Source organism: Eptesicus fuscus, chromosome 11 (assembly GCF_027574615.1).
Source record: "Eptesicus fuscus isolate TK198812 chromosome 11, DD_ASM_mEF_20220401, whole genome shotgun sequence".
NCBI classification, from domain to species: domain Eukaryota; kingdom Metazoa; phylum Chordata; class Mammalia; order Chiroptera; family Vespertilionidae; genus Eptesicus; species Eptesicus fuscus.
In genome coordinates this window covers 21,561,463-21,588,775 of record NC_072483.1, presented here as the reverse complement: position 1 = coordinate 21,588,775, position 27,313 = coordinate 21,561,463, and the positions used below count along the sequence as shown (strand labels likewise).

Sequence of the window (27,313 nt, the reverse complement as noted above, 5' to 3'; positions counted from 1 at the left end):
TAAACTTTGAGGTGCCAGGACTGAGCATTCCTGAGAGGGCAGGGGTTCTGGAGCACAGGCTGCAGTCTCATAATGGCTTGGCCTTCCTTCAGTCTGAGAACCTATCCCTGAGGTCAGTCTGAAGTTTGTTTGCAAGCCTGGGGACCCCTCAATATCCCACGGGGACAGCGGAACAGAGGGGGTCTTCGGTATTTCACAGGTATGACATGTCCACGAGTTGAAAAAAGGAAAATCACAGTTGTTCTTGGGGCTGGGTGGGTTCCCCATCCAGTTTTAGCAGGATGTGCCTGTGGCCATGGGGCCCTGCTGAGCTCTGAGACTGTGGATTGGGTGGGCACTGGTGCCAGCAATGAGGGAATGAGCAGTAGGAACCCTGCACATCAGGGCTCAGTGTCTACAAATGGGCTCTGAAGGAAGAGCTGGCTGCCTCCCCTTGGCAGGAGGGAGCCTGGGGAGTGGGCTGGAAGGCAGGGACTCAGATTCACATGCAGGAGCTGGCCCAGGAAGCCAGAATTGGGCGAGACGACACTCCTCCTCTGCTTGATGTAATGGAAGGCGTCCTTCAGGCCCAACTGCCTGGTCTTCAGGAGGTAAGCCTTGCAGATGGCGGGTGACCCGGAGATCCCAGCCTCCCAGCGGACCAGGACCTTGCCTCCCCTTTCCCTGACGCAGTCAATGGAGTCTATTGCTTCTTGAAAGTGGAATTAATGTCAGCCGTGTGGCTGTCTTCCACGGGGATCCATTTGTAGTGTAGGCGGCGCGTGCAGGCCTCCGAGGTCCGGAGGCATTCAGCAGGGCCTGATGTGCAGCTTGGCGAGGCACTCGCACTTGGATGCACTGAACAGAAGGATTTCAAATGGGCCGCCCTGGTCACAGGCTGGCCTGCAGCTGATGCTGAGCACAGGTTTCCCACGCTGGCTCATGAGGCTCTCTCGGTTTCAACCTTCTCTTGAGAAATGGGTGCGCCGCCGGTGCCCACTTCCAGGGTGCCCGCTGGCGCGATACAGGAGACCCTTCGGTCAGTTCATGGGCTGATGCTCTATCCACTGAGACAAACCGGCTAGGCTGGAAGAGATGATTTTATATTTAAAGCATGTATCATTAGTACTTGATAAAAAATAGGGGTTACTTCGATTGAAATAACCAAGTACTGTAGTTATCCATTAACTTCAGTAAATGTCAAGAAATATGTAATGCTCTTATTTCTCTTTCTAAAAAGGTATATCTAATTTGTCATGTGAAAACAGCCACCTGAGAATAGATTGTGTTTGAAGTAGCCTCACTGGAATTATACAATCACTAACAAAATTAAATTGCATTACAGCATTTAAGCACCTGATTGATATAATGAAAAGAGCCAATGTTTGAAGCTATCTATAAATTCTAATAGTCTTTAGCTGGATTGTTTCTGATATATTGTTATTGACCACCTATTATGTTCAGTTCCCTATATAAATATTCTAGAAACACCAAGGAAAATAAGAGAAACAAAATCCTTGTCCTTCATATTGAGCATTCAAAGAAACAATAATGGTAAAAAGGTAAACAATACAGAAGGGTAAGATGTTGGCATAGAATGAATTTGAGGAAGTGAATTGATACATGATATTGAATTTAAAGAACTGAGCAAAATGCCTGGCAATAGGTGAGTAGTCAATGTATGATATCTGAGAAAACCATCTCCTCATCCTACAAAGAACAGCGAGGGAGAAGGAATGCAAATGCTACTTTGCAAAAAAAATAAATAAATAAATAACTTGACTCATAAACTAAGAGGAAGCACCAGAAGAAAGTATCCTAAAAAAGTAAAAGTAGGAAGAGCAATGATATTGAGGAACAATGACTATAACTTTAACATTTAGAGGTTTTTAATTAAACCTCTGCCCTTCATTGTAGTTTAAGGTGAGCCATAAACCCATCAGCAACACTGAAAACTCACGCAGTGCTTCTCCAGGGAGTGCTTGGGTTTGAGGTGGACTTCACAGAGTAGACATGTAGCATTAAAATGACCCTGGAGATTCTAGTTCCTTTCTCTTGAAATTCACAGGATGTAGTAAACAGTTTGTAAGTTTAGTTGGAAATAAATGTGTATATGGAGGTGAAAGAGCATGAAGGTCAGTAGATATCCATCTAAAGATTGTGGGACATATTGGAGAGAGTCAAGGCAGGACACCAACTAGGAGGCTAGGAACACTAGAATTGTCTAAGACTAAACATACTCACCTGAATATTTTGACAGTTTATGACTGATAATGTGATTGCAATTTATAATCCAATTCTGGTGTTCCAGTTGCCAATTTCTGAGTAAGAAACCAGCCCACTATACTTAGTGATTCTGTAGTTGCGTATTCCAAAAGGGCACAGTGAGGACTCCGCTGGAAGGTTTTGAATGTCTTGGGTTGATAAAAGTTCTGAGATTTCCTAAATTAAATTACATTGGGCCTGAGAGTGAAAGAAAGAAACAATAGTTAATGAGTTAATAGCTGTGGGCCAACTAACAAAGGACAGCTCACATTCCTGAATGTATGTTAGAGGTTTGAATCAACTTCTGTAGAAATCACTAGAAGCCACCACATTCCACTTATGCTTGAAGTTTCAAGACTGTCGGCCACCCCAATCAAAAGTGGTAGATATTTCTTCCTAACAGACTGCATCTATCATAAAATTGTCCCACTTAAGCTCTTCTCTCCGACCCTGCTTATGTAAATTCTTTCAAAATAACTTATATCTTTATTTTTCTTTTCCATAATGCATAAAGTGCCTGTCAACTCCAGGATGGTGGTCATGTTGCCTTTTCCACTTAGCACTGTATTGGTGGGGAGAGGTCCTCATCCCCACCAGGTGCTGGGGGGAGTGGACTTCTTGCAATACCCCCCAAAAATTATTTTTTCTGAGACTTGAGGATGAAATATTGTAGAAAGCTTTATTTCTGTGGAATTAAACCCCTGAGGTCCCAAGGTCTCATTTCCCTTTGTCCTGCCGAGGAACAAGTCCCATTTGCCTTCAGCAGGGCTAAGACCAAAGCCAGTGTCCAGAGTTTCTGTTCTCTGTTGGAGCAGTCCAATCCTGCATCCGGGTGGCTTACTTTGTATTCCCCACTGCAGTCCCTCAATCCGTTGAAGGTGAGGTCTCCATGGCTACATGGCCATAGAAAGAACAGGGCAGAAGCAAAGCCAAAGGGACCAGAGAGTCAAGAGCTAAGGACCAAGAGTAACAAGTGAGATAGCTCCTTTATTTTGGGATTATGTATCCCCAAATTTTCACAGGGTTGTAGTGGCCCCATCTCCTGTGGCCAATGATCTCTGTTCTCAGGTTTGACTGACAGGCAAGTACCTTTCCTATGGCACCTCACTCACTGTGCATGTGTCTATCTCCCCTTTGTCCAGGCCTTTCCCCCAGTAATCTGCAAGGAATAGGCCAGTGGTTCCCTGGGGCGTGTGAAATTTCAGCTTCCTGGTGAAGCTGCCCAAGTGACATGCATATAATGTCTGGCCTTCCCTTTGCTCCTTTCCTGTTATTAATAACTAGCTGATTACAGTGGTATCAGTCCTGCTGCTGATGGCTCAGCCTTTGTGCCCTGGGACCTGGTCCTTCTCAGGCTATCATCAACTCAATAAGCCCTTTCTTTTAAAAGAGATTTTAGCTGTGAACATTTTTTTGTTTGTTTAACAAGGTGATTCAACATCTGGGGATAGGAATTCTTGGATTTTTAAAATTTATTTTGGTACCTAGGCTAGGATGACGGAAAGACTAGCCTTAGCTAGGACTGTGACCCAGAGAACCTAATCAAGGCCTGACCTCTTTTTTTAAAATATATTTTATTGATTTTTATAGAGAGGAAGGGAGAGAGAGAGTTAGAAACATCGATGAGAGAGAAATGGATCAGCTGCCTCCTACATACCTCCTACTGGGGATGTGCCCGCAATCAAGGTACATGCCCTTGACTGGAATCGAACCTGGTATCTTTCAGTCCGCAGGCCAATGCTCTATCTACTGAGCCAAACCAGTTAGGGCTTAAGGCCTGACCTCTTCATGCAACTGGGACTTCTCAGGATGTGAGATCCTGTGTACATGGATCCTGTGGGAAGGAAGTGAGCATTCTGAGAGGCCCAGGCAAAGATTCAAGGCTTCATATGATTTTATGTTGAAGTCAAAGTCATGCAACATGGTTTCTTCTGCATTGTATCAAAGCAATTACCAGATTCAAGGGAAAAGGGCATAGACATCACTTTTCAATGACAGTGTTACCAGGACCCCAAGTTTGCATCTGGCTGCCTGTGTGCACCAGCCCAAAGAAATGCACAAGCAGAAGTTTGCAGTTTAGAAATAAAAATAATTTAATATTGAATTTGCCAATCTGGAGAACAAGGAGCTCATGCTCTAAAGACCCCACTCCCGATGGTGTGCACATTACCAATTATACAGGGCAAAATCACTAAACACCAGAGGTTACAGTTGGAGGTTGTGCTGGGAGCTGATTGGTCAGAGGTGAGGTAAGGGTAATAAATTATTTTTCAGATCCTGAGGATAGTTCTGAGGTGTGTTACAGTGTTTCTCTGTCTGGTTTCATGGGAAAGTATCCAGGAGGTCATTCCATTTTTGGATCAGGAGCTGAGACATGACTTAGGTCAAGATGCTATCTTTATCCTTAGAGGTTTGGGCCCCCTAATCATCAGTCAGGTCTAGGCAATTGTCTTCTGCTGCCTCCTGGGGGTTGTTGATTACTGGGGGAAAGGTTAGGTCTCTGAGGTGAAGATATAGAGGGAAATATGCTTTCTAGATCTAGGACTTAAAGCTAAATTTAATCATAGTCATGTTTGAGGGGGAATGTCCAAGAATTTGAGGCTGTGTTTAACACTGCCACATCTTACCTAATAATAGAGAAACATGTAAATTGACCGTACCTCCACTATGCCAACAGCCAATCAGAGTGAGTATGCAAATTAACCCAACAAATATGGCAGTTAATTTGCATACATACCTGGGGCCCTGGAACCTCCTCAGCACCCAGGTCACTCCCAGCCGGCCATTGGGCAGAGGCTTTAGGCTTGGGAAAGGGCCAAGCCTGCGATCAGAGGTGCGGGGAGAAGGGACCGAGCCTTCGATCAGAGGGTTGGGGGGGCCCCCTTCCCAAGCCTAAAGCCTCGGCAGAGGCTTTAGGTTTGGGCAGGGGCCAAGCCTGGGATCTGAGGGAAGGGGAAAAAATCAATGGAAACATATCCTCAGGTGAGGATAAAAAGAAAAATAAAGAAAGACATGTCATATTCTATGAAAGACACATCTTGAAAATGCTTAAAGAAAGTTGTTGTTTTTTCACGGTGAAGAGACTGGAGTCCGTGTTGATGAAAATACCTTGGCGGCTCTGGTGACTGGCAGTGGCTGCAGCAGTGGGGTGATGGGGCTGGGCCCTTCCCCTGATCAGCCCGGTCGCCTCCCACAAAGGGAGGCCAGACTGTGGCTTAGGTCTGCTCCCAACAGGGAGCAGGCCTAAGCCATCAGTAGGACATCCTCTGAGGGCTCCTGGTGCGTGAGAGGGGGCAGGCTTGGCTGAGGGACCCCTCCACAGTGCACAAATTTCATGCCCCAGGCCCCCTAGTAGTGATAATAACAGAAAAAAACGTGTTCAATATGAAGTAAAAGCAGTTCTAGCAACTGTTTTCAAAGAACTTACTAAACATTAGATACTACTTATTTTTGACATTATTCATGCAATTACGTAACAGTCAGGATTAGGGGGCATATAATGGACATGAGATGTTAACAATACTGATGGAACAAAACCAGAAGCAGAATTGTTAATCAACAATGTAAAAACATTTCCAACTCAAAATGAAACTATTAGGAGGTTTAGGGTTAAAAGCAATACCAATAGGGTTAAAAGAGGGAAAGTTCTTAGAAATGCATGTTTGAAACTATGACTGGCCCTCAAATAAAAAATCACAGAGACTTAAAATGATGCAATTAATTATTCATCAGTGTTTTAAATGTCAGTGTTTGCTATTGCTCTCGCAGTATCAGCAGTCATTTGGTTTAATTTTTTTTTTCTTTACATTTAGGTGTTCTGAGTTGCAAATTTATGTAGCAAATGTTGATCATCCTTAAGACAGCCCATCACCATATGTTTTGTCTAGGCATGAAAAATGAGAATAACCTAAACCTTTGCCATGAGACAGGTAAAGGATTCCCACCAACAGCCATTATCTCTGAGTGATGGGGTTTTAAAGAGACAGCTTGTAGTGTTGCTCTTTAGGAACCTCGACAGCAATTGTGCTTTAGCTGCAGGTTTCCTGATCCAGCAGAGTAGCTTTGGCTCCACTGGCCCCTCGCCTGTGTCACCACTGTTTGAACCCCTCTAAGGTATCATCTGTTACCAATTCCCTTTCAAAGAGCATCTGCCACCAGTAGAGGCAAGCTTTTAATATGTTGATTTATCATTGTCAGGTACTTGGAGGGGGAGGATGGGGGGTTTATTGCGTTTATTGCTTGCATTGGAATATTGTATTTAAGGTGCTTTTGTGATTACAGATGTTTTACATATAAATTGCTTTATATTAGAAGAATCTTTTTTTCAGTATTTTTAAGGAAACTTCACATTCATGTGTTTTACATTTTAATATCTTCTGCATTGCTGAGCTCTTGTGAATTGCTTTCTGTCTGCACTAGCAGTTGGCATGAGCAGCAGCATCTGCGTTTGTTTCTGTTTCAAAGGAGAAAATTAAATGTGGGCATAGTTATTTCCAGGGAGACAGAACTTATTAATTACTAAGGGAGGCTTTGATTGTTATTTTACCCCCAAAAGGGACAGAATAGGTCACTGCATAAAAGTAGCTTCCCACTTCGTAACCTTTGCAAACCAGAAAACTATGTTAAGGTTTCACACTTCTCTCTCATTTGTTTCTGTAGTTTTAAAAAATTCTGTAAGTCTTTGGGACTGTATAGTCTTTGAAATAATAGCACCATCTACTGTCTGATCCTGGATTCATTTGTCATGCTAAGGAAATAAGGAAGGCCACATAGAAATTAGGGGGTTTTCTGAGTCATTTAATAATATGGACCTAAAATAACATAACTGAAAATTGTAAAAATTGTTACCTAATAAGAAAATAAAACTAATCATATCTGGACTTAGTCACATTAAATACAGAGTAAAATACTCATTTTCTTTAAGAAAGTCTATAATGTAGTATTAAAACTTACAAATAAGATAATATTGTTATACTAGAGGCCCAGTGCATGAAATTCGTGCACAGAGAGGGTGTGTCCCTCAGCCCAGCCTGCACCCTCTCCAATCTGGGACCCCTCAAGGGATGTCCGACTGCTTGTTTAGGCTCAATCCAGGTAGGATCGGGCCTAAACTGGCAGTCAGACATCCCTCTCACAATCCAGGATTGCTGGCTCCCAACTGCTCACCTGCCTGCCTTCCTGATTGCCCCTAATCACTTCTGCCTGCCAGACTGATCACCCCTAACCACTCCCCTGCCAGCCTGTTTGCCCCTAACTGCCCTCCCCTGCAGGCCTGGTTACCCCTAATTGCTCTCCCCTGCAGGCCTGGGTCCCCCACAACTGCCCTTCCCTGCAGGCCTGGTCGCACCCAACTTCCCTCCTCTGCCAGCCTGGTCACCCCTAACTGCCCTCCCCTGCAGGCTTGATTGCCCCCAACTGCCCTGTCTTGCAGGCCTGGTCCTTCCCAACTGCCCTCCCCTGCTGGCCTGATCATCCACAACTGCCTTCTCTTGCAGACCTGGTCCCTCCCAACTGCCCTCCCCTGCTGGCCATCTTGTGGCAGCCATCTTGTGTCCACATGGGGCAGTCATCTTTGACCACATGGGGCAGCCATCTTATGTGTTGGAATGATGGTCAATTTGCATATTATTCTTTTATCAGATAGGATTAGATAGGATAGAGGCCTGGTGCACGGGTGGGAGCCAGCTGGTTGGCCCTGAAGGGTGTCCCTGATCAGGGTAGGGGTTCCCTTGGGGCATGGAGCAGCCTGGGTGAGGGGCCTGTGGTGGTTTGCAGGCTGGCCACACCCCCTGGCCACCCAAGCGGAGCCCCAGATAAATAAATATCTGGGATTTATTTATCTTCTATAATTAAAACTTTGTAGCCTTGAGCAGAGCCAAGCCTCCTGCTCTCTCCATGGACGAAGCCATTTTTGTTGGGATTTATTTATCTTCTATAATTAAAACTTTGTAGCCTTGAGCGGAGCCAAGCCTCCTGCTCTCTCCACGGACGAAGCCATTTTTGTTGGGATTTATTCATCTTCTATAATTGAAACTTTGTAGCCTTGAGCGCAGTCCAAGGCAGCCAGGGCAGGCGCAAAGCTTGGCTTCCTCTATCGCCGGGGAAACCCAAGCCTCCTGCTCTCTCCGTGGCCACAGCCATCTTGCTTGGGTTAATTTGCATACTCGCTCCTTATTGACTGGTGGGCGTGGCTTGTGGTTGTAGCGGAGGTATGGTCAATTTGCATATCACTCTTTTATTAGATAGGATTGTCATTGTCATCATCATTATTTTAGTTTCCCAAATTACATTATATCCATTTCTTAAACTTATATTGTGTTCATTTAGGTAAAGGGGAGAGGTGGGTGAGATAGACTTAAAAAGAAATATTTAAAAACTATTCCCCACCTCTCAGCAATGCGTGACTATGTAAGTACAATTGCTTCATTTCTGCCTGGAGTGCCAGCCAGCTCACAGGGAACACCTCTCATAGTGGGCATTGCTAGGAGGCCTGATTGCTTCCTGTCCTCAAATTTTTTTTCCCAAAGGAGTAATGCTATTTCATTAAAGAAACTCAACTGTCTGGATAAATGATCAGTGAAAGTAGGTCTCGGGGCTCTCATAAAAATAAGCTACCAGCTATTTGAAGAACATAGTGTGAAATTTAGGACATTCTCCAAACCTCCTTCATGCTGATTTCTTTCAATGAGCAAGAGGGCAGTTGTCACTCTGCCTCACGCACAATTATTCCCTTAACTGTACAGCTCCCAGGGGACTGTTTCGCCTCCCACACATCCATTACAAACCGGATACGGCTCTTCCTTCCTCTGGAATTGCCATCAAGCTATTCCACCTACAGCTGGACTTTCATGCTTTCGGTCCAGTTTATCATCTTTTTAAAATCAATTTGGAAGGTTTATTTTCTATATCTTGCTTCCCACTCCCTTTCACCCTACTTCCATTCTACTTCCAGGTTTTCATTTCAAAATGAGGCCTGAATTTAAATTCCTTACTTTAAAAAGCTTTTATTCTACAGTTTGTTGTTGTTAATCCTTACCTAAGGATATTTTTCCATTGATTTTTAGAGAATGGAAGGAAGGGAGAGAGACACAGTGAGAGAGAGAGAGAGAAACATCGAAGTGAGAAAGGCACATCAATTGGTTGCCTCCCTCACGTGCCCTGACAAGGGTAGGGGATCAAATCTGCAACCAAGGTAGTGCCCTTGACCGGGAATTGAACCCTGGACCCTTCAGTCCGTGGGCAGACTCTCTATCCATTGAGCCAAACTGGTGAGGGCTGCAATTTTATTTTAAGTACAATTTCTATTTATTTTTTTCTCCCAGAGAACTTTTCTTCAGGCATTAAAGATTTAGCTCCTCACATGGGCTTTGGTGGAGGTCATGGGGCAGCAGCCACAGGTCTAAATCTGGGTGGGGGTGTTCGGTCCTTCAGGCTTCATCAGCACGATTCCTGAACATTTTGCTGTGAGTGGCACATACAGCAAAGGGGGTTTCACATACAGCTTGGGAAGCACATATGCATCGAAGACACTCGCTTCAGAAATGCCCCTAATGGCTGAGGCCTCTACTATGTTTCAAATGACAAACTTCTTTTTTCTTCTTCTAAATACAGTTTATTTTTTCATTTGTATTGGGTTGTCAAGTTTCCCAATACTTTTTATTCTTCAAGTGATCTTCAGATTTATTTATTTCAATGACAGTTGCCTTACAATAGTATATCAGTTTCAGGTGTACAACGTATTTTACGAAGTGAAGTGATCACCCTGGTAAGCCTAATACTCATGATACCATACATAGCCATTACAATATTATTGACTACTAGAGGCCCGAGGCACAAAATTCGTGCAAGAGTAGGCTTTCCTTCCCCCGGCTGCCAACTCTGGCTTCCCTCAGGCACCCGGACCTGGGCTTCCCTCCAGCCCTGGCTTCGTCTGGAAGGACATCCAGTCTAATTAGCATATTACACTTTTATTATTATAGATAATCTTTATGCTGTACTTCCATCCTCATGACGATTTTTATAACTGACAATTTGGATTTTTTAATCCCTTTCAACTTTTTCATCCCCCCCCCCAAATACTCTCTCCCATTGAATGACCATCAATTTGTTCCCTATACCTATGTTTCCTTTTTATTTGTTCATTTATTTTGTTTTTGATTCCACATATAAGTAAAACCATATTGAATGACAAACTTCTTAATGGCCTTGTCCTTGGGCACGTAGGGGTGCAGTTGGTGCAACAAATAGGAATGAATAGGCTGCACGTGGCCACGGCCTTTTTTGGCATGACCTCTATTCATTCTTTTCTTGGTCATCTTGGAAATGAGGACCCAAGAGCTATTTCTACAGTTGTTAATAGCGAATAGCCTTTGCATAAAATAGTTGGAGAAACATCTATTCTTATGATTGACTTTTCTTATTCTGGTCAACTTTTTTAGATGCCACAAAATATAGCAGATAGGATATAAACAATGCATCATTAAAATGTGAACTATGATCCTATACTTATCAGCCAAATATGTGTTAACTCTCCCTCTACCAAAATACATGAAACACAATCCTTACCTTCATAAGAGCTAACATTCAACTAAATATTTTCTTATCTTTTTGTCTTTTTAAAAGGATATTATTATCTGTTCATCTCCATTGTAGCAGCTAAATACTGGCAAAGAACTCAGTTTTCTACCTGCCTAACCTTATCTTAGTTATTATTGTAAAACTATAGAAGGCAGTATTTTGATATATTAATTGTGTTTTTATTCACTGGGCAAAAAATCATGGCTTTATTTTTGCAATGTATATATAGGGGGAGAATGGATGAAGGTGGCAAATAATAATAGTAGCAGTAATAATAATAATAATCTTTAATCTCATGAAAGAAAACAATAGTCATGAAAATCAATACATTTAATTCACAGGAGTAGGACATCTTTTTTCTTCTTTTTTTCTTTCCTGAATGAGGGGAAAGCATTTGAGAGTCAAAAAAAACAAGCTCCAAAGGAAGCGGAGTAGTGAGATCATCTATAACAAATGCAGGTAATGCTTAGGCATGATAATGCAAGCGCTGGTTTCCCACTCAAATGGGGTTATAGTTCACTGCCTTTGGGGAGGGAGGAGAAAATAGGCCATATGGCTGGGATTAGAGTGAGGTGAGCAAGGCACTCGCTTTGGGTGCAAAATGTAAAGGGGTATAAAAAAATCAGTAAGCAAGATAAGTAATATTTTAATGCAATTCTTTTAAAATAAAAAGAAATGCAAAAAAAAAAAAAAAAAGCCCAGGATGGAACAAGTAGAAAATTTTAAATAAAGACAGGACTATCTGAGTGCATAAATGTCACTGAAAGGACCATAAGTCATGACTTTATCCTAGGTGAGTCCAGGAGAGGGATAGTCATAATGGAATTTGTAGTTTGGCCTTACAGTCCCTTCTCATTCCCATCATAGTCCAGGATGCGCGACTGGTTTTGGAGAAGCCATGCATCGTGTAAAGGGCTAGTTTTTTGATTTCGCAGGAAGCATCCAAAAGATCCTCGCTACATCATCAGGAGGGTACACATCTGGGGCTTGATAAGGTCCAGAAAGGTGAGAAAGACCATATGAAACAAAGGTTCTGAGCCTGGGATGAGGAGGCCTTCAATAGGGTGGACCAAGCCACTGGCCTCGCTGCAAGGACACCAGCCTCAGCAGCAGAGGCCCAAGCAAGTCAAACCTGAGCAGATGTCATCAGGATACAGAGAATGGCATGCAAGCAACATGTAGACACATGTAAATTTCTCCTAACCTCAGAAGTGAAAACCCCCTTGCCGAGGAGAGAGAGAGAGAGAGAGAGAGAGAGAGAGAGAGAGAGAAGAGAGAAAAGATGAGAGCTATGCATTTGACTCAGTTGTTTCTGAAGGGTGGTGCTATATGTCACCCCACATATCCCTCTTTGACTTAGGGATTGTTTTCAGCTGATTATTTTGAGAAATAGCAGACACAGGAGAAATTTTAAAAACAAAGTAGAAGTTACCCTTTTATAAAGAAACTAGAGGCCTGGTGCATGAAATTCATGCATGGGTAGGGTCCCTAGGCCTGGCCAGTGATCAGGGTTGATCTGTGGGGCAACCAGCAGGGTGATCGGCGGGGGGGCCCCACTGGCACCTGCCTTGGCTGGCCTGGTGCCGCCCGCTCACTGGCCCTGCCCCCCATCGCCACCGCCAGTTGCTTCCCTCTGTGGGGCAACCAGCAGGGTAATCGGGGGGGGGGACCCCCGCTGGCACCCACCTTGGCTGCTGGCACCTGCCTTGGCTGGCCTGGGGTCTGCAGGCTGGGGGCAACTCCTGTGTTGAGCGTTTACCCCCTGGTGGTCAGTGCGCATCATAGCAACCAGCCGTTCTGCCAGCCATTCTGTTGGTGGTTCTGCCATTGGGTTGATTTGCATATTAGGCTTTTATTATATAGGATTTCACATTTATAAAGGAAATCTCCATTGATAAGGATGCCTCCCTCTCCTTACCAGGAAGATAGGTATGGCTAAATCAAGAAAAACTCCTAGCAATGGAGAAGGCATGGGCTTAAACCTGCATGAGAAAGCTTACCCTTGTTTTCATACTTTGCCTGGTCACCTTCCCATGACTGGACTCTCCTCATTTGTCTGTAGTTGAAGATGGTATTTAAGCCTGAATTTTAAGCCACTTCTGAGAGTTACTATTTTTTTCCTTGGTTATCTCCCATTAGTAGATGAGAAATACATATTAATAAATTTCTGTTTGTTTTCCTCATATTAATCTTTTTTATTACAGTATTTCCAGCTGAAAACTTAGAAGGGTAGAGGTAAAATAATATTTTCTCCACTACATTACCCAAAAGAGACTGAATTTTAAATTGCAAGTGGCTGTGAGTAGAAATGGGGTTTGACAAGCTACATTTAGTTTAGTTTTAGAAAATCTAAAGATAATTTTTCTATTTGCATTTAGTTACTCAAATGTGTGGTCCTTGTAGCATCAGTACATGCGTCACCTGGATGCTTATGAGATATGCAGAATCTTGGTTGCCACATGAAACCTGAAAAGAAGAATCTGCATCTTAGTCAGCTTCCTTCTGTAAGAAAAATAAAACCTTCTAATAAAAGAACCCTTCATACTAATATAAAACAAGAAAGAGAGAGAGAGAGAACATCATTTTAATATCGGCTCAGCATTATTAGAGTTTCACTCAAGTAAAGTAGGGTGTATGGACATAAGAGGAAAAATAACTCTTTCTTTACCCTTCTAGGTTCTTGGCTGAGACCCCATGAATAAAAAGACAGATTAACAAGAGTAAAACAAACAAATGTTTAATAACATGTATACCTCACATACACATGAGAGATACCCAGGTAAAATGAGTAAACTCTCAGAAATGGTCCAAGCCACCACTTCAAATACCATCTACAGCTAAAGATGAAAGAAAGATGTTGGGAAGTGGGGAAGCCAGTTAAGGGAGTTAAAACACACACACACACACACACACACACACACACACACACAGGAAATGAGACTAAGGTCTGTTATGCATATTTCATGCCTTATCCAATGAAAAACATTTCATTACCTGGTTTGGCTCAGTGGATAGAGCATCAGCCCACAGACAAGGGTCCCGGATTTGATTCCGGTCAGGAGCCTCTCTCACATCTATGTTTCTCTCTCTCTGTCTCGCCCTCCTCCCTTCTACTCTCTAAAAATCAATGGAAAAATATCCTCAGGTGAGGCTTAACAAACAAACAAAAAATCCCATTTCTTCAGATTTAGCCATCCTTCTCTTCCTGCTACAAAGAGAGACACCCTTAAGGTGGACATTTCCCTTATAAAAGTTTTTTTTTTTTCTTACAAAAGGGTAACTTCTATTCTGTTTTCAGAGATTCTCTTATGTCTGCTCTTTTTAAAAAATAATCAGCTGAAAATAATTCTTATGCCAAAGAACCATATTTTGGCATATTCTGCTATCTTTCATATAAAAGTGACCATAGCCCTGGCCAGTATGGCTCAGTTAGTTGAGCTCCCTCTTATGCACAGAAAGGTTGCTGTTTAATTCCTGGTCAGGGCACATACCCAGGTTTTTGGCTTGATCCCTGGCAGGAGGCAGCCAATCTATGTTTCACTTTCACATCAATGTTTCTTTCTCTTTTTCCCCTCCTTTCCCATTTCCCTAAAAATCAGCATCCCCATCCCCCCCCCAAAAAAAATACAGAATCTAGATGAAATTTTACACAAATTTATATAAAAAACAGGAAAAAGAACAATTAAAACTTTTTTACTCCATTGAGAAATAAAAGGACAAACTTATTAATGATGTCACCTATGCCTGTGAGAGACCCTGGAGGTAAATGTTCATAGTTCTAAGGGTCAAAAGGCCCAGAAGCTTACATTGTGTAATCAAAAAGCTAACCCTTTCTAACCACACCTCTTATGTTTCAAGGAAACACCTTAAGGCAGCAACTCCCTTCTCAAAAAGAATTTCATCATTCTCCCCTTATTCTTACACAGGTAGTGTTCATATTCGCATTTGAGAGATATTATGTTATATCAGCAAACTAAGTCAGCATCCAAGTGTATGTATGACTATAAATATGAGTTTGTGTCTATCATTCTTCTCACACAACTTCTGGGAGGTTTCCAATTACATCAATGAGACAGTGATTTAGGTCCCAGTCAACAAAATTTTTGTAAAGGGCCAGATAATAAATATTACATACCACAAATATGTTTTGCAGCTACCCAACTGTGCTGTTTCAGTACAAAAATAGACACAAGAATGAAGATAATTATGTTCTAATAAAACTTCATTTACAAAAATAGGCAGCATGCCAGATTTGGCCCCAGACGATAGTTTATCAAATCTTGTTCTAGAATGTTCTACAGAAGGCTCTTTTATCTATAGGGCAGTGGTAGCTAAGGAATAAGGTTTGTAGCTCCTCTAAGATCATTTCTTCATAATTCATAAATTCTCTCACAGTCTTTTGGCACATGGCCTCTGCTACTCTGGAGTCTTTCATCTCTGTGTTGTGCAGTCTTAGCACATAAGGGCATGGTTTGCTCTTCTCAACCCTAGATTAAGTACCCTTTTGCTTACGCTGAAAATGAAATTCCTTGCTGTCAGATTTTTCATGTTATTTATGGATTTGTGGCATCTGTAAAATCAATATAAAAATATTTCAGGTGTTAAATAAAGTGTGCCAATTGTAGAACACTTGAAAAAATATGAGCTTAATAACTTTAAATAATAAAGTAATAGTAGTGGTATTATCTTTTGACTATAAATAATTTTTTTTTATCTCTCCTTTGCTCCTCTGTCCTTTGATTGCTAAACAATTGGGCCAGCTAGATAGGAAAAATATTTCTGGAGCTTTGAAATATTAATAAGATGTTCAAGGTCACATAGCAAATGAAAGTTGGACCTTGGCTCAAGCCTACATTTCTACTTCCTGTTCTAGTGCACTTTTCACCACAATATAATGTCTTCAAATAGCAATAAGACTATATGTTAATATGGTTGATAAATCTGTAATTGGAACCCACAATACTCTTTTAGAAATGCCCTCAGATTCATTAATGACCTAGACCAGGGGTGGGGAACATCTCGCCCCAGGGCCATATAAGGCCCAGGAAATCATTTGGACTGGCCCTGCCAAGGCAACTGAAGGTGGGACTTGAAATTCAATAAATCTAGGAGCTTTCTTCATAGAAACATAAATTTATGTTAAGTGAATTATATTAAACAGATTATGTTATAAACATCCAATGGTTGTTGGCAGAAAAAAAGATTCCCCACTCCTGACCCAGACAAAACTGTTACATGCATTTCTATTCTTTTATCACACCCTATCTCATTGTGCATTTCCCCTTTTCAGAAACTTTTAAAATTTGTTTTCAAGAAACTATTATGTATATTTTATTTTTATAAACAAATACAATTGACCAATTTGTTTTCATTATCAATTGGCTAATAAGTTTTCCTCTTTGAATAAGTTATGTTCTTTGAGAAACTCACAAATTAATTAATTTGCCCAGTGAAGTCCAGAACAAATACTAGTCTTGAATATCTCTTATAAGTGTACTAGAGGCCCGGTGCACAAAATTCGTGCACTGGGGGAGGGGGGGTGGGGGGGTGTGCCCCTCAGCCCAATCTGCACCCTCTTCAATCTGGGACCCCTCAGGGGATGTCCAACTTCCAGCAGTCGGACATCCCTCTCACAATCCGGAACCGCTGGCTCCTAACCACTCACCTGCCTGCCTGCCTGATTGTCCCTAACCCCACTGCCTGCCTGCCTGCTCGCCCCTACCTTGATCTCCTGCCAGCCTGATTGCCCCTACCTTGCCCTCCCCTCTCAGCCTGATCACCCCAAACTGCCTGTGCCTTGGCCCCCAGTCTGGCCTCCCTCTGGAGGCACCACCCCCATAACCCCAATGCTGCTGCCACTGCAGCTGGTTATGGCTGCCTGAGCCTTGGCCTTTGTAGCCACTGCGGCTTTGTCTGGAAAGATGTCCAGAAGACAACCACTCTAATTAGCATATTACCCTTTTATTAGTATAGGTTTGGGGACCATTACAACCACACAGAACTTGAAGAAAACACATGGCCCTGGTCAGTTTGGCTTAATGGAGAGAGCATCGGCCTGTGGACTGAAGAGTCCAGGTTTGATTCTGATCAGGGGCACACATGCCTGGGTTTCGGGCTCAATCCCCAGTAGGGGGCCTGTGGGCGGCAGCTGATCAGTGATTCTTTTTTTTTTTTATATAATATATTTTATTGATTTTTCACAGAGAGGAAGGGAGAGGGATAGAGAGCTAGAAACATCGATGAGAGAGAAACATCGACCAGCTGCTTCCTGCACACCCCCCACCGGGGTATGTGCCAGCAACCAATGTACATGCCCTTAACCGGAATCGAACCTGGGACCTTCCAGTCCGCAGACCGACGCTCTATCCACTGAGCCAAACCAGTTTCGGCTGATCAGTGATTCTTATCATTGATGTTTCTATCTCTCTCTCCCTCTCCCTTTCTGAAATTCTAAAAATATATATTTTTTAAAGAAAACACATGATCTTCACTTTGGGCTTTGTCATCTTACAATATCCTTTGTGCAGTGTTTTAACTTCCCTCAACTTTCCTTTACCCACCTTTAAAGTGCAATCTATTTTGGGGAAGATGATCAGGAAAGTGATTCCAGTGGGTAGAAGTTTTTTTTGGAGGGGATGGGTCATGAAGATATTTAAAAATTGAGCATGGTGATGGTTGTACCACTCTGAATTTACTTTAAAAAAACAATTCATTGTACACTTTAGGTGACATGTACAGTATATGGGTTATATCTCAACAAAGCTTTTCTTTTATTTCTTTTTAAATAAAGACCAGTCTTATAATCAATTGCAGATGTTTTCAGAGGCCCCTCAAGATTTGCTTACCATGTCCCAAATCACAGCTGTGATTCCCAGTTGCCTCCAGTCCTGGTGGATCTGGATGGTGTGGTTTGCAAAGGAGAAGGTGGCAAGAGGCTTATGGAATTTCGGCAACCCTATTCCCCTGGTCTCCTCATAGGGCACCAGGGCCATTCCCACTGTGCCAGCTCTGCTCCCTTTAACCTGTTGGGCAAAAGAATCCTGCGTGCTCTGGCCAGAAAGTGCATTCTTTCTTAGGTGGCCCGAATGCTTTTTTTAAGGTCGTTGGGAAGCTGGCCTCGTGCTGGGGTTACGATGCCAGCGTACCCACTCGGCCACTATGGGTGCGATGCGTACCCAACGGAGGCCAACCTGGAGAACTCGGACCTGAGCTCTGCATCCGGCTGCTGCAGATGCCCTTGGTGGTCAACTACCACCCGCTCCTTCCACCGGCCCCATTGATCCCTCTCAGCACCAGCCATTTAGGCCAGGGTGGCGATCGCCCAGGGACCCCCGCCTCGGGAGCGGCTGGCTGGGCCCGGCCACGCCCCCCCAGGTGGCGAGCGCCCGGCTCGGCCCGGCCACACACCTCCGGGTGGCAATCAGCCCCGGGGACCCCCGGGGAGCGCCTGGCTTGGCCCGGCCACGCCCCCCTGGGTAGCAAGCGCCCAGCTCGGCCCAGCCACACACCCCCAGGTGGCGATCGGCCCTGGGGACCCCCGGGGAGCGCCCGGCTCGGCCCGGCCACGCCCCTCCGGGTGGCGATCGGCCCCGGGGACCCCCGGAACTAAGAGGATTCTGCGCCGCCATCTTGGTATTCTCAACTGCCGGATAGGACACCCGGAGTCCTGCCCGCAGCCTCTCGCAGGCCCAATCATGGGCATAGCGGAGGTGCGGTCAATTTGCATGTTTCTCTATTATAAGGTAGGATTTGACCTCTCCCATTTACACCCATCTATTGGAGATCATTTGACCTAATTACTTTGATCTTTTCTAAGCAAATAATAGTTGCACCTGAAAGTATATATTACTGAGTTTTAAATTCCATTAAGAGGGTTTCAATTTTTAATCTTTGTTCTCTTTCTTTCTTCAATTCTGCCTTACATATCTTTGGAAGATATTTAATAAAGTTATGAGAAAGAATTTTTTAAAAATTCTTGGCATGATAGTCTTCCTTCAGAAATTAGGAAAGCTTCCAGGCAAATAGGTAAATATGGATAAGGTATGCAAAGAATGACTGGGGTTTCTTTTTGTTTTGCTTCCTACTCCCTAAAATATTCTCAGTTATTTTAGGAAAAGAACAAGTAGGTACTGAAAATGACATTGCGATTCTTTTTATTTTATTTTATTTAACTTCTCTGTTTTTATTTTTTAAATTTTTTTCTTTATTGATTAAGGTATTATATATGTCTTTATCCCCCTATTTCCTTCCCCACCCCACTCATGCCCTTACCCCCCTGGTGTCTGTGTCCATTGGTTAGGCTTATGTGCATGCATTCAAGTCCTTTGGTTGATCTCTGATTCTTTTTTTTTCTTGTTAGCAATAGTGTGATTCTTTTGATACTTGCTTATAAAAGTCTTCCAATATGTTTTTGCTATAATGAATGGAAATGTAGTCCCTCAAAAACCTTTTAACTTTCTGCTTAATAGTAGGATTCAAAAGGAAAGTGAAATTGAAGACAAAGTGGAAACAGTAAACTAGAAATACAGGCACAGGTACACAGCTTATACATTATATTGAATATAGGTTGTATCACTGAAATGATTCAAGCTCTCTGACTTTATTGACTGCTCATTTTTTGTTATGTATTTTTGCTTTGTTTAAGAAAATATTTGAGGCATCTAAGAACTATAATGTGAATAATAAAATGTTGGCAAAAGTAAGTAAGAAGTAAGAATAAAAAATATGGTAAAATATAAGCAAAGTACATAGTCATTACCAGGTACAGTTAATGAGATGAGAATGTGGAAGGAACAGGAATGGCAAAGAACCGACCAAATCCATGCCCTCAGGTTTTATGGTCCACAGAGTTGTGATCATTGAACCTTCAGTTAGACTCCATATTTACTAACAACTAAAGCAAAAAGTAGTATAATTATGGTTATCATAGAGGAGAACTGCACTATTCTTCAGGTCATCAAAACTGCATTATGATACTAAGATCTAAAAGCAAAAGCAAGGTACCTTAATGTTATAGAGTGACTTGTGATTCCCCAAAATCTATATGTTGAAGCCCTAACCCACAACATGCCTGAATTTGGAGTCTTTAAATAATTAAGATTCAATGAGGTCATAATGGTAGGATCCTAATACAATAGAACTGGTGTCCTTTTGAGAAAAGGAAGAGATGCAAGAAGTATGTGTCTTGTAGACACAGATGCTGTGTCTCAGTAGTAGAACCAGGAGGTTGCGGTTCAATTCCCAGTCAGGGCACATGCCCGGGTTGCAGGCTCAATCCCCGGTGTGGAGCATGTAGGAGGCAGCCAATCAATGATTCTCTCTCATCATTGATGTTTCTATCTCTCTCTTCCTCTTCCTTTCTCTCTGAAGTCAATAAAATATGTCTGAAAATAGAGTCCCAGTAGGTAGATAGATAGGTAAAGATTACATGAATAGATCTTAAATGTTCTTCTCATCACAGAAAAAGATGGTGATTATGTGCTAGAAATGTTAACTGGCCCTAGCTGGTTTGGCTCAGTGGATAGAACGTCAGCCTGTGGACTGAAGGGTCCCTGGGTTTGATTCTGGTCAAGAGTACATGCCCAGGTTGTGGGTTCCATCCCCAGTGTGGGGCATGCAGAAGGCAGCTGATCAATGATCCTCTCTCATCATCGATGTTTCTCTCTCTCTCTCTCCCTTCTTTTCTGAAATCAATAAAAATATGTTTTTTTTAAAAAAAGAAATGTTAACTGAATCTGTATGAATCATTTTGAAATATATATGTATATCAAATCCTCACCTTGTGCATCTTAAACTTACACAATATTATGTATCAACTAGAGGCCCAATGCACGAAATTTGTACACTTGGGAAGGGGGCGTCCCTCAGCCCGGCCTGTGCCCTCTCGCAGTCCAGGAGCCTTTGGGGGATGTCTGACTGATGGCTTAGGCCCGCTCCCCCAGGGTATCGGGCCTAAGCCATCAGACTGAATCATTAACGCTGCTGTGGAGGCAGGAGAGGCTCCCGCCACTGCCGCTGCGCTCACCAGCTGTGAGCCTGCCTTCTGGCTGAGCGGAGCTCCTCCTGTGGGAGCACACTGACCATCATGGGGCAGCTCCTGCATTGAGCATCTGCCCCTGATGGTCAGTGTGCATCATAGCGACCGTTAGGTCAATTTGCATATTAGCCTTTTATTATATAGGATTATATCTCAAAAACTGAAAGACCAAATAAAATAATGTCAAGCAAAAATGATTAAATGTATAGATTTAAAATGTAAAATTTTTATCCAGCTTCACAAGTATAGAGAAAATTATTTTCTATATCATTACAAATGACATATGTTATTTAAATAATATAATAATATTATAAATTATAAAGTATATTAATAGTATTTTGTCTGTTGAAAAACTTATCAAATTTTTGAGGAACTGGAAAACTGCTTTTCAAAGTGGCTATACTATTTTAAATTCCCACCAGCAATGTATAAGGATTCTGATTTTATATTTCACTACTAGAAATATACCCAAGAAAAATGAAAACACACATCCATGCAAAAACTTGTACATTAATATTCATAACAACATTATTTAGAATAGCCAAAAAATGGGAACAACTTAAATATCTACCAACTGATAAAAGGATAAACAAGATGTAATATGAGATATTATTAATAATAAAAAGGGAATGAAATACTGATCCAGGCTATAACATGTATAAACCTTGAAACATTAAGCTAAGTGAAAGAAGGCAAATACAAAAGCCATTTTTTTGCCATGTATTTGAAATTCCCAGAAACAAATTCTGGAGATAGAATGTAGTTAGTGGCTGCTTAGGACTGGTTCAGGGGTAAGGGAATACTAAAAAATTATTGCTTATGGGACCAAGTTCCTTCATACTTTGGGGAGGTGACAGGCCAGAATGTTCTAAAATTGATTGTGATGACTGCACAACCTTGTAAAGAGACTTAAAAAACATTGAGTTTTACAGTTTTTAAATGGGTGAATTGTATGGAATATAAATGATATCTCAAAAAAGTTGTTAAAATAATGCTATATAGAATATCTAAAAATTTTATATTAAAAGTTAGCTGTAATTTCAACAAGACACAAGTAATCACTATTTATATTTAGTCTCATTTTTGCATACATAGATTACTTTTTAAAATTTAGATTATAACACACAAAACATTTTTAGCTTTTTTTCCTTTTTTATGAATATACTAAAAGAATTTCTGATACCCCTGACCATTCTTCTGCAGAAATTTATGGTGAATTTTTCAAAGAAATAAAAGAATCATTTGGAAGGGTAGCAATTCATACTAGTTCTTCATATTAAGAACTTCATTTCCCTACTCCCCAGGAATCTTTTTTATATGTATTTTTATTGATTTCAGAGAGGAATAGAGAAAGAAAGATAGAAACATTAATGATGAGAATCATTGATTGGCTGCCTCCTCCATGCCCCTCTTAAGGGATCGAGCCCAAAATCCTGTGCATGTGCCCTGGCCGGGAATCAAACCATGACCTCCTGGTTTATAGGTTGACACTCAACCACTGAGCCATGCCAGATCTTTTGGAAATACTTAGAAAAAAGCTGGAGAACCACTAAAGAATAATTATAGAGCATGGTTATTTTGATCAGTCTGTCTAGAGGCGTGCATGGAATTTACCAGTATTTGGGTGTCCAGACAGATGACACAATACACTCAATAATAAATATGAATAATATGTATTTAGTACTCAGTAAGCTGGATGTTGTCAGAAAGTAAGGAAGAAGGAAGGCAGGGAAGGAGGCAGGAAGGGAAGAGAGGAAGAAAGAAAGGAAGGAAGCTCAACCTCACCAAAGGTTAAATCTGATTTCTATTTTGATAAAAATAGAGCCCCTCACTCTTATAGTATAACTAGAGGCCCAGAGCATGAAATTCGTGTGTGGGTACGGTCCCTAGGCCTGGCCTGCAATCAGGGCCATCTTCCCCAGCTGCCCGCAGCCAGCCCCACTCCCCGCCGCCACCTACCCCCAGATCCCCGTTCACTATTGGGTGATCAGAGCCTGCTGGCTGAGGAAAGGGACCAGAGGTGGTCAGGGTGCCTCAATGTGACTGGTCCAGCGGTTGTTCTGGTCATTCTTCTGTTAGGGTCAATTTGCATATTACCCTTTTATTATATAGGGTAGAGGCCTAGTGCACGGGTGGGGGCCAGCTGGCCTGCCCTGAAGGGGGCCCCAGATCAAGGTGGGGGGTTCCCAGTGGGGGCAGGGCCGGACTGAGCGAGGGGCCCTGGGCAGTTTGCAGGCCAGCCATGCCCCCAGCTTTGTCAGGAAGGATGTACAGTCTATCCAGTCTAATTAGCATATTACCCTTTTATTAGTATAGATTTTACTCTTTTCTTTCTTCCAAATTTAATTATTATTCTCAAGTCCATTCTACAACCAACTAAATAAATAAAGGTGACCTAAAAAACTCTTGCTATTTGCCCCTTATACTTTATAAGTTTCTACCTTTTCCATCCCTCTATTACCACAATTTGCTAAAGGTCCTCAGGTCCCACAAACAATTCACAGGTTCCTTGGGGTCCACTGTGCCTTCTTTGGAGATTGAGCTCTCTGTGGATTAAATCTCTCTCTATATATATCTTTTCTTCATTTTTTCCCCATCAATCAAAGCTTGCTTTTCTTCTGACATATATTGAAGGGGTCATCTCTCAGCACCTTATCTTGGTGAGAAATGCTCTAACTTTAAACCTCTTCATACAACATACTGCCCTCTGGGTCCTTTGCCTGAAACAAAGGAAAGGATTTTAAAGGAGGTATTAGCTCAGTGCCCTTAACCATGCAATAGGAGATATTTTCCAAATTTATAATATTATCTGTGTGGGGTATAATCTATAATGCTGTTTTGCTATACAATAATCTTATAATAATAATAATAGCCACTATTTTTTGAGTATGAACATATAATAATATTATGTGTATGAATAATAATGAGTATATTTATATATCAATAATTGCAATTAGCTATTCTATACTAGCATTTAGGGTAAGTTCTTCATGCTTATTAACTCATTTAAAGTTCACAGCAACCCTGAAAGATAAGAATTCTCCCCACTTTATGTCTCTAGAAACCAAGGCCAGCAGAGATTAATTTGTTTTAACTAACATAGCTGATAAGTGGCAGTACTGGTATTTAAACCAGGGCCTTCCTGGCGCCAAAGCCCTACACAATACCAATGCAGGAATTTTAAGAAATCATTGGCCAACTGACCACACAAGGGCAGTAAACTCATTGATAAGCCTCAACACTTCCAATGTGTGGTACCCTCTCATAAAATATCTCAACTCTTTATTTTCCCCAGGCATTAGTCTAAATGTATTTGACTTCCTTCATAGCTTCTTTTATTTTTTTAAATATATTTTTATTGATTTCATAGAGGAAAGAGAGGGGGAAAGAGGTAGAAACATCAATGATGAGAGAGAATCATTGATTGGCTGCCTCCTGCATGCCCCACACCTGGGATTGAGATTGCAATCTGGGCATGTGCCCTAACTGGGAATTGAACCTTGACCTCCTGGTTCATAGGTAAATGCTCTACCACTGAGCCACACCAGATGGGCGGCTTCTCTCATTTTTTTGAGCAGGGATGTTCTGTTTACAAGCTAGACAATTCCACCCATGCATCACTGTGGCTATGACACTAGCCTTGGTTGGCTGTAGCTTATTTTATACAATTTGCTGCTGAGATGGTTCACTCTTTCAATTTATGTAAGGCCACTTCATTGTAAATTTTCATTAATCTATGTAGTTATGTAGCTCTTAATTAAAAAAAGAGAAAATTGGAAGTCTGATTCTAGAGATCATTACAAGTTGTATTATTATTATGAGTTTAAATCACTTACATTTCTAGTGAACACAATACTTATAATTGAGAATAGTTTTAACTTGCAAAAACTTCAGTAAAATTTTTTCATCAAAAATATTTGGCCCAAGTTTGTTAGTTTCTCATCAATTTTCTAAAGTTTTCTTAGTTATTGTTTTTGTTTTGTTTTTCCTGAATTTTGCTTTGTTTTGATATTTGTTTTGGGACAGAAATGTTTAACTTATGCTAATACATAAGCTAACGTTAATATGTACATATTTTTTCCTCAGGTTATGTTTCACACTTTGAAATGTTTTGAATTGGTTTTACCTGTTTATTCATGTTCTTTTTTTTTTTTTTCTATATTTGCTAGCAAAGTTACTATTTTGTCACTTCAGTGCAGAAACCAAACTAGTTGGTGTTTTTTAGAATCTCTCTTGATCTATCTATTAATAAACCAGTACTAAGTGGTTAAAATATAGGTTCTTTACTCTGTTTAGTATTTGGTGTTAGCTTCCTTCCCCCATTTCTCTCACTTTTCAGAGTTTGCTTATCTCTTCTTGGATATTTACTTTTCTATATTAACTTTGGAATTGAATTTTCTACCTCCAGGAAAAAAAAGAAATCTTGCTGAAATTTTTATTGAGATCAAATTAATGTTATGTACTGATTTGGAAAAACTGGAATACAAGCTAGCCTCTTAATCATAAAAACGTGCGGTAAGATCTCTTACTGTTTCAGAGGTAAGAATTCCCCAGCTAGCTCAAAATGGATGCTTTCACTGATAATCATAAAGAAGCCAATGCTAAGCAAGGTATTAATGTTTGTTTTTTTATCATCATACAAAACTAGAGAGCACTATATACTGAATTCCCTAGAACCGACCATCCAGCTTCGACAATAATTAGCAATGATTTATTCTCCTCTGCCCACATAGACTGTGTCCCTTGGGTGTTTTTGTTGTATTTTTTTTTCACTTTCATGCTATAAACATGTGACCTAGCTTTGCTAAAATATCATAATCTCTTTAAAAATCATCCAGGTTTTAGTCTTCTTAATTTAAATTATGCCTGTACTAGTCAAAATTAAAGTGCAAACCAGAGCATTAAATTAAAATAAAAAGTAATTGATTTATTGAATAAATAGTTATTTCCACATAGTAGATTAAAATGACCAGGTGTTGGGATAGATTACATAGATAATCCATTGTTTCAAATCCTTCTTAGAGATAAAATAAAATACAGATTACAAATGGAGGTCCTGTTGGGAGCCTTCCATAGATGTGACTACATTTTGCTTAGAGAAATGTCTTTTAACAGCAGGATGCCAATAGGGAAGCAGACATTTTTAAGAATGTCTTTGGCATCTATCTGAAATTTTGCATTTAAGCCAGCACTGGTTGTCTGAATGCTTATACTGAATTAATGGTGCTCATTGTTCTCAGAACCCTTTCCCCCTCTTGTTAGGTCGAGGCAGGGGGGAAGTCCACAGCCATGCAAGCATCTGCAAGGTAGATGGTGACAAAGATAACTGGAGCCTTCCCAGACCCTTGCCAGTATTCCCAGACCCCTGCCTGAGGCAGGAATTCCACACCTCTCATGCCCTCCACCCTCCCCTCACTAAACAGCTATATAAAGGAAGTACCTAAGCCCCCATTTTGGAGCAAACTTCCCTGGCCCACTCTCAGACCTGTGAGTTTCGCCCAGGAGCGCAAGATTAAAACCTCCCCCCTTTCCATCGCCTGGACTCTGTGTCTTGTTTCCTGCGTCACAAACCTTTCACTCGTGACCTCTGCTTAACTTTCCAGCCCATCTCATGCTACTGCCTCCTCACACTCTGTGGTCCTGATGTTCTGAGCTGCCCATGGTTCTCCAAACATGTTGGTCTCTATTTGCCTCTAGGCATTTAAGTGTATCCTCACTTTCCTCCCTCTCCTTCTTTTCCTCCACTTCTCTCATTTAATTTGACTGAACAGTTTCTCACATAAATGTCTAGATTGATATCATTCCTCTTGGAAATCATCCCTAACCCTGATATTCTGATTTAGCACATTTCAAGTGTCATTACTTGATATATATTTATATGTTTTCTTTTTCTGTCTTCTCCTTGAAGGAAGAAGGTGTACCTAAGTTATCTTTTTATTTTCATAGTCTAAGTACATTTTCATTATAAAATAGAGTTTGTAAATATATGTGTATAAACACTATAATGAAAACATTTTCTCTTTATGGAAATACAATGCATTGACTGAATCAGAGACTCTTGGCTGTAGCTTTGTCTGCCAAGAATGAATCCTGTGATTTACAAGGCATTTTTCTATGTGCTTTTGGTAGCTCTAAAATGATAATCCTAATATCAGTCATGCATAACATAAAATCACTGTGAGAGTTGGATGTATGATAAAATATAAATGTAAGAATTTTGGAAAACTCTAAGAGGAATGGTATTAAACCTTAACCTGGAAGGAAAATATATAGTAACCAACATATATGCCAGTTCATGTCCCTCATGTAACGCCTCACAGCTAAACTAATGTATTTAGAGAGGAAGTCACTGAACTTGCAATTATTGCAATATGCCTAAAAAACTCTGCTCCAATGAGCACACTTTATATGAAGGCTTTTCAAGGATAAACTTTAAGATGTAACCCCATAATATAA

At 41.3% G+C, this 27,313-nt stretch overlaps 1 pseudogene; it reads right to left on the bottom strand.

Moving 5' to 3' along the window:
• Positions 1–273: 273 nt before the first annotated feature.
• The window catches only part of LOC103287812 (dual specificity protein phosphatase 5-like), a 186,033-nt pseudogene continuing 158,993 nt past the window's right edge, over positions 274–27,313 (bottom strand).